Raw genomic sequence first — 7,314 nt, 5'->3', positions numbered from 1 at the left:
TCTCCCCCATGAGAATATTCTGCACCCTCTGAGACATCCTTGATCCTGGCACCAGGGAAACAACACACCATTCTGCTTTTTCTCTGCTGGCCACAGAAACGTCTGTCTGTATCTCTGACTACAGAATCCCCTAACACAACTGATCTCTTGGAAGCCGACGTACCCCTCGTTGCATTAGAGCCAGTCTCAATACCAGAATCTTGGCTGTTCGTGCTACGTTCCCTGGAGAATCCATCACCCCCTAAATTTTCCAAAACAGCATACCTGTTTGAGATGGATATATCCACAAAAAACTCCTGCACTTGCTGCCTACCTCTCTTACCCTTCCTGGAGTTAACCCATCTATGTGACTGTATCTGAGACTTCCCCCCCCTCCCTATAACTGTCATCCATCACATACTCTTGCTGTTGCAAATTCTTCATCGCCTCTATCTGTCTCTCTAACAGATCCACTCGATCTGATAAGATTCTCATCCAGCAGCATTTATGGCAGATACAATCCGCAGTAATCCTTAAACTCTCTTTAAACTCCCACATCTGACAAGTACGTATCACTGCAAAGGCCATTTTTGCTCTTTCACAATCTACTGACCCAGAAAATAACACCATCTTATTCCTCTACAAACACTGCCCCAGGTTATATTAATAGCTATGGCTTATATTTTAATTTTAATCAAGAGACTTCTCTCCAAAAACATATAATCAAGAAAGAGTCCACTATACTCACTACTGCAGCCTTTCTCTTGGACAGTCTTAAAACAACAATTAACTTACCTATGAACTTCACACAACAGTTCCTCCCAAGATTAGTTGTGAATTTCACTTTGTTAATTTTCCTAGATGCACTCCGATGTCCAGCGATACACTAATTCAAACAGCAAAACAGTAACTGTGCAGGTTCTCTCTCTCTCCTTCACTGTCCTCACCATGTGCTTCCTTTGTCTGCTCTTCTCCCTTTTTTAAACTGCTGTTGTTTTGACTTTTGGTGGCTTCTTGGAGATTTCTTTGAGAGCTTTTCATGATAAATGGGCAGCTAACTCTGAGCAATTTTCAAAATGCCCTAGTTTATAACCCTCATTACTTCCTCCATCTTGTTGGCCTGATGTCAATGCAATCAAATTTAAATTCAATTAGTTTTTTGGTTTCCTGGGCATATTTTTAAATTGGTTATATTCAAATCTGGTTGTCTCCACTTCACTTCAGTTTGGGTTGGTTTTTTTAATGTTAATAACCCTATTGCCAATTATCACATACTTTCAATTCTCAGTACTTTCTGGACCGTCAACTACTCAGACGCACGTGCTGTCAAAATCTCTCAACTCAGAAAAGAGCCCTTTCTCTCTCAAAGGGAGGTAGACGCTTTCGACTTCATAATACCTCCCCCCTTAATGAACCATTATAATGAAAAGGTGGCTTCATTTTTTCCCCCCTCTAGATCTTAACTTCATTATTACTGACAGATGTAGTTTGTAATCTAAAGTTACACATTTCTTCCTGATTCTGCATTTGGAATATACCAGTTCTATCTTATCTATACATGTTCTTTTATTGCATCTGCAACAACAATTTTCTGACCTGCTACATGTAAAATTTGTAAATTGAACATAAGACTGTAACAAAATATTCTCCTATTTTTGTCCTTAAATCTTTCCAAAAAAGTGAAAGGGTTGTGGTCAGTATACGCAACCATCTCCAAAATGTTAGTTATACACCTAGCAGAATGATGTAAGACCAGTACTAAACTCAATAACTTTTTTTCAATGGTAGAATATCTTCTCTGAGGACTATTGAGCTTCTTTGAATAATAACCAATTGGCCTTCCAATTCTGTCATTATCCTCCTGCATCAACAGAGCTCCAACTCTTGTATAACTGGCATTGATAGGAATTTTAAAAGGTTATAAGAAGTTTGTGGCTAAACTGGTGCGGTGGAGGGATCCAAGACCGTGGCGATCTAGGAAGATGGCTTTGCAGAGCTCCGCATCGTAGCGCAAGCGTGACTAACTTTTCAACCTGCCCAACCTAGACCAATGCGACATCCTGGGACTCCAGAAAGATTGTGGAGTCCCAAGAAACTTCCAAAAGTTAACTTGCCTTCATTTCCAGCCGTCCAGAGATGCCGAAAAAGGGAGGAGGAGCGTCCAAGGCCCAGCCGGCCGGATCCTCTGACTCAATTACTTTCCAGGCCCTGGTGAACCAGCTCACGAAATCTAGCAAGATGTTGGGATAACAGATAGAGATTGGAGCCAGCTTCTCTTCTATCATGCTGCAGGAGCATGGGCAGCAGCTGGAAAACTTTGCGAAGAGGGTGGATGAGATTGAGCACAGGGCCACCATGGTGGAAGCTGATGCCAGTTCAGCCAAGGATAGGATCCAAGCCCTGGAGACGCAGGTCCGTAATTTGCGAGATCAAGTGGATGATCTGAATAACAGGAGGAGGAGAAAAACATTTGGATCATCGGTCTGCCTGAGGGTAAGGAAGGAGAGCAGCCTGTGGAATTTATTGAGGACTGGCTGCTGAAATTCCTTAACTTGGAGGCTGGCATGAGAGGATTGAAGATTGAGAGGGCCCACCGGGTCACGGTACGGAGATCGGGTCTGGGTCAGTGTCCTCATCCTCGTCCTCTCCTGGTGCAATTCCATCACTATAGGGATAAGGAGAGAATCAGGGGACGGATCTAAAGGCCCAAATTTACGAGGGCTCTAAAATCATGTTCTTCCAGGACTTCTCAGCAGAGGTGATCCAGAAAAGAAAATCTTATGTCACTGTCAAGAGGAGACTGAGGGAGCTTAGGATTCAGTGCTCTGAAGTATCCGGCATTGCTTTGAATGACCTTACATGGATCCATACGTCTCTTTGACACGTCAGAGAAAGCAAGACACTTTGTGGACAAATTAACCTAATCTGAACAATTTAGTCCATATAAATAATAGTGTTGTTTGGGTTTGTCCTTATCGTTTTGTAAAAGAAACAGGGGAAGTCTGGTTGGAGCTTTCTTTTTCTTCCTATTGATGATTTTCTTTAAACTATGTTTGGCAGCGGTTGAGATGTGTATTTTCCATTTCTAAATTAAGATATGCCAAAGGATAAGTAGGATTACCCCTTTTTTCTGTTCTTTAAAACCTTTTTATTTTATTCATATTGGTATACTATGGAGTGTTTACTTTTCTGCTTGTATTCATGGTGCGGCTCGAGCTGGGGAAGTGAAGGTGGGTAGGATGGTTAGATGCCTACTTATGGGCAGTTTGGGATGGGTACTTGCTTCCTCTGACCAAAGAGTGCATTCCCTTATTCAGCACCATTGACACTTTATATGCTAGTTTGTTTTTTGGATTTGGCTGTTTTTAATTTTTAATAGTTTTGTAGGTTTGCTAAGTGTGGTGGTCTTAGTTTATTTAGTTTTTATGTTCATGTGACACTAAGGCTCAGTGATTTGTGGTTCAGGTTCCTCTTCTCTGGAATTTAAATGTTATTACAGAAGGTTATGGCGAATGACTTGATTAAATGGTGCACCTGGAATATCAAGGGAAGTCATTAAGAGGACGAGGGTTCTCTTCAGCTTTAGAAATGAGAAGGTGGATATTGCTTTGTTACAGGAGACACACTTGGATGATGGAGCATTTGAAATTACAACAGAATGGCTTTGACCAAGTTTACTTTTCATCATTGAATACCAGAAGTAGGGGAGTGGCTATATTGGTTAGGAAGAGCTAGCTAATAGGGACCTTTTTCTCTCTTTTCCCCCAGGTTAGGGATTTTATTCAAAAAAGACCACATATTTGACCCCTACAAATTCAACATAGAAAAGAGGGTGCTCAGTGCTAAGATTATACTTTGTCAGTACTTTATATCATCAATTGGGGGGGGTGCCTCCTCAGATGAGTTTGATTGTCTCTGCAGAGTGTGGGAGAGAGAGCTAGGTGTTGAAGTTTACTCAGAGGTAAGGGAAGATATTTGGGAAAACTCAAGAAAGATATCAATTTGTATTGCGACCCATGCCTTATAGTTGAAGATTCTCCACAGGGTCCACTTGGGCAAGTTGTTGGACGGAATCCTGAGGGACAAGATGTACATGTATTTGGAAAGGCAAAGACTGAATAGGGATAGTCAACATGGGTTTCTGCGTGGAAATCATGTCTCACAAATTTGATTGTTACTACTTCAAATAAACTGAGGATTGATGAGGGCAGAGTGGTAGATGTGATCTATATGGACTTCAGCAAGATGTTAGGCAAGGTTCCCCATGGGAGACTGGTTAGCAAGGTTAGATCTCAGAATACAGGAGAACTAACCATGTGGCTTGAAGGTAGAAGACAGAGGATAGTGGTGGAGGGTTGTTTTTCAGACTGGAGGCCTGTGGCCAGTGGAGTGCCACAAGGATCGGTGCTGGATTCTCTACTTTGTGTCATTTATATAAATGATTTGGATGCGAGCATAAGAGGTGCGGTTAAGAAAGTTTGCAGATGACACCAAAATTGGAGGTGTGGTGGACAGCGAAGAAGGTTACCTCCGATTACAACAGGATCTTGATCAGATGGGCCAGTGGGCTGAAAAGTGGCAGATGGAGTTTAATTCGGGTAAATGCGAGGTGCTGCATTTTGGGAAAGCAAATCTTAGCAGGATTTGTACACTTACTATTAAGGTCCTAGAGTGTGTTGCTGAACAAAGCGACCTTGGAGTGCAGGTTCATAGCTTCTTGAAAGCGGAGTCGCAGGTAGATAGGATAGTGAAAAAGGTGTTTGGTATGCTTCCCTTTATTGAGGTCAGAGTATTGAGTACAAGCTTTGGGAGGTCATGTTGCAGCTGTACAGGACATTGGTTAGGCCACTGTTGGAATATTGCGTGCAATTCTGGTCTCTTTCCTATCGAAAAGATGTTGTGAAACTTGAAAGGGTTCAGAAAAGATTTACAAGGATTTTGCCAGGTTGGAGGATTTGAGCTGTCGGGAGAGGCTGAACAGGCTGGGGCTGTTTTCCATGGAGCGTCGGAGGCTGAGGGGTGATCTTATAGAGGTTTACAAAATTGAGGGGCATGGATAGGATAAATAGACAAAGTCTTTTCCCTGGGGTCGGGGAGTCCAGAACTAGAGGGCATAGGTTAGGATAAGAGGGGAAAGATATAAAAGACACCAAAGGGGCAACTTTTTCACACAGATTGGTGGTACGTGTATGGAATGAGGTGGTAGAGGCTGGTACGATTGCAACATTTAAGAGTCATTTGGATGGTTTTATAAAGAGGAAGGGTTTGGAGGGATATGGGCTGGGTGCTGACAGGTGAGAGTAGATTGGGTTGGGATATCTGGTCGGCGTGGATGGATTGGACTGAAGGGTCTGTTTCCATGCTGTACATATCTATGACTCTTATGGCTCCGGACCGTTTGTCAAAATTTAAATGAGTGGTCTCTTCAGCATATCCTATGTGCAAGTCTGTACAGGCACTCTTAAACATTGTGTCTGGTCTTTTGGTAGGCTCCAAACATTTGGAGTGCTGTGGCAGGTGCAATGGAGAGGATTTTGGTTGTAAGGGTGAAGAAGGACCCGATTCCTCCTCTTCTGGGGCGGCCCAGTGTGTTCCTTGCAGATGCGCATAGTTTTAAAAAAAACGTTTTAATATCCTTACTTTCTGTGCAAGAAAGAATATCTTGCGAGGTTGGGTATCTGAAAATCCCCCAGCCCTGTCAGGTTGGTGGAAGATTGTTATGGAGCATATGCCCTTGGACTATCTCACAAGTATGGTACACCACAAAACTGAGAATTTTTATAAGATATGGCAGCCCTTGGAATACTTAGACATAGATTTCTCTGCCACACTAACGAGGGCTTTTATATAGCCGTAACATTTGTGTCTTAACAGTCCATTATCCGGGAGGAACTATGAAAGTATGAGTGTCTTGTTTGGCTGAGCTGAGTTATTACTGTTTATTAGTTTGTTGGTTATTATTTAGTAAGTGAAATAGCTAGTTTGGTTTTTTATTCTAGATTTTCCTATATATGTTTATACATTTGTACATGAGGGTGGATTGGGTTTTTCACTTGTGATGTTTTTTGTATTGTTTTGTACTTGTTGTAATATTTAAAAATCTATTTTTTTTTAAAACTGGTGCAATGGTCAATGGCTTTTAGATTTTCAGATGCCTCCTGCCAGTGTTCTGTCTACCAAAATTTCATCTTCTTCTTTAACAAATCCGTTAGCGGTGCCACCATGCTACTTTCAGTAGAATCTGTTCAGTCCCAAAAATCGAAGTAAATCTTTCTTTGAGGATGGTCATGGAAATTTCTTGATGGCCTTTGTCTTCACATTCCTCAAGATCATTCTTCCAAGTCCGATATTGTGTCCCAGGAATGTCACCTCTGCCTACATAAATTACGTTTTTGCTCAATTTAAAACAGTTTTGTCATCTGTAATCTTTCACCGAGCTCTGCCAAGTGCATTGTGATCTTTCCACGAATGGCTAAAGAGAGCACTAAATCATCCATGCAGTTGGCACAATTAGTCAATCCTGCCACAACTCTGTTCATGAGTTTTTGAAATGTGGCTGATGGGTTCTTCATTCGAAAGGGCATTAATTTGAGTTGATTTGGCTCATGTGGGGTTTCAAACACAGAAACTTCTTTTGCTTTCTCCAATAAAGGTACCGCCAATGACCACACAGTAAGTTCAACTTTGTCATATAAGCAGCTTGTCCAGCATTTTCTACACAGACCTCCAACCTTGGACTTTGGTATCAGTCTGATTTCGTTATGACCTTCCAATAATCCACATACACCTGTTGAGAACCTTTGACAACCATCAGGCTTTTGAACCAATACAATCTGCGAACTCCACTCACTTTGATTCTGTGCAACTTTAAGAGGATTAAACCTGGAAGAGTGTTGTTTTATCAGAGCAGCATTTCCTACTTTGACCTCATGCACAATAGTATTAGTCTTCCCCATTCTATTCCTTCATAAGTCCTCATTCTGCTGCAAAATAACTTGTAACTTGGTTCTTTGCCCTTGAGACAGCTCACTATTCTATCCCATTTAAGGACTTCCTCTTTATTTAACTTATTGTGAGGTACATCAAAATCAAATGATTCAGTTTCTGATTCCTCACTGTTAGGGTCAGTAACTAATGCCTGTTTCTCTGGTTCCCTGTCCCTGTCATAGTATGGTTTAAATATATTAACATGACATACCCTAAGCTGTTTTTTCCTAGATGACATTTTTACCAGATAATTCAACTGACTCAACTTTTTCTCAATATGATAGGGATGACTACACCTCACTTGGAAGGGATCTCCTATCACTGATAACAGCACCAGTGCTATATCTC

At 41.5% G+C, this 7,314-nt stretch overlaps 1 protein-coding gene across 2 annotated transcripts in view; it reads left to right on the top strand.

Moving 5' to 3' along the window:
• LOC122552938 (zinc finger protein 292-like) overlaps positions 1-7,314 on the top strand; it is a 193,982-nt gene that overhangs the window by 155,958 nt on the left and 30,710 nt on the right. The gene's annotated exons all lie outside the window — the stretch shown is intronic.

The sequence above is a fragment of the Chiloscyllium plagiosum genome, chromosome 9, assembly GCF_004010195.1.
Source record: "Chiloscyllium plagiosum isolate BGI_BamShark_2017 chromosome 9, ASM401019v2, whole genome shotgun sequence".
In the NCBI taxonomy this organism is placed as follows: Eukaryota; Metazoa; Chordata; class Chondrichthyes; order Orectolobiformes; family Hemiscylliidae; genus Chiloscyllium; species Chiloscyllium plagiosum.
The sequence above is the reverse complement of the archived record's forward strand: the minus strand, read 5'-3'. Positions and strand labels throughout refer to the sequence as shown.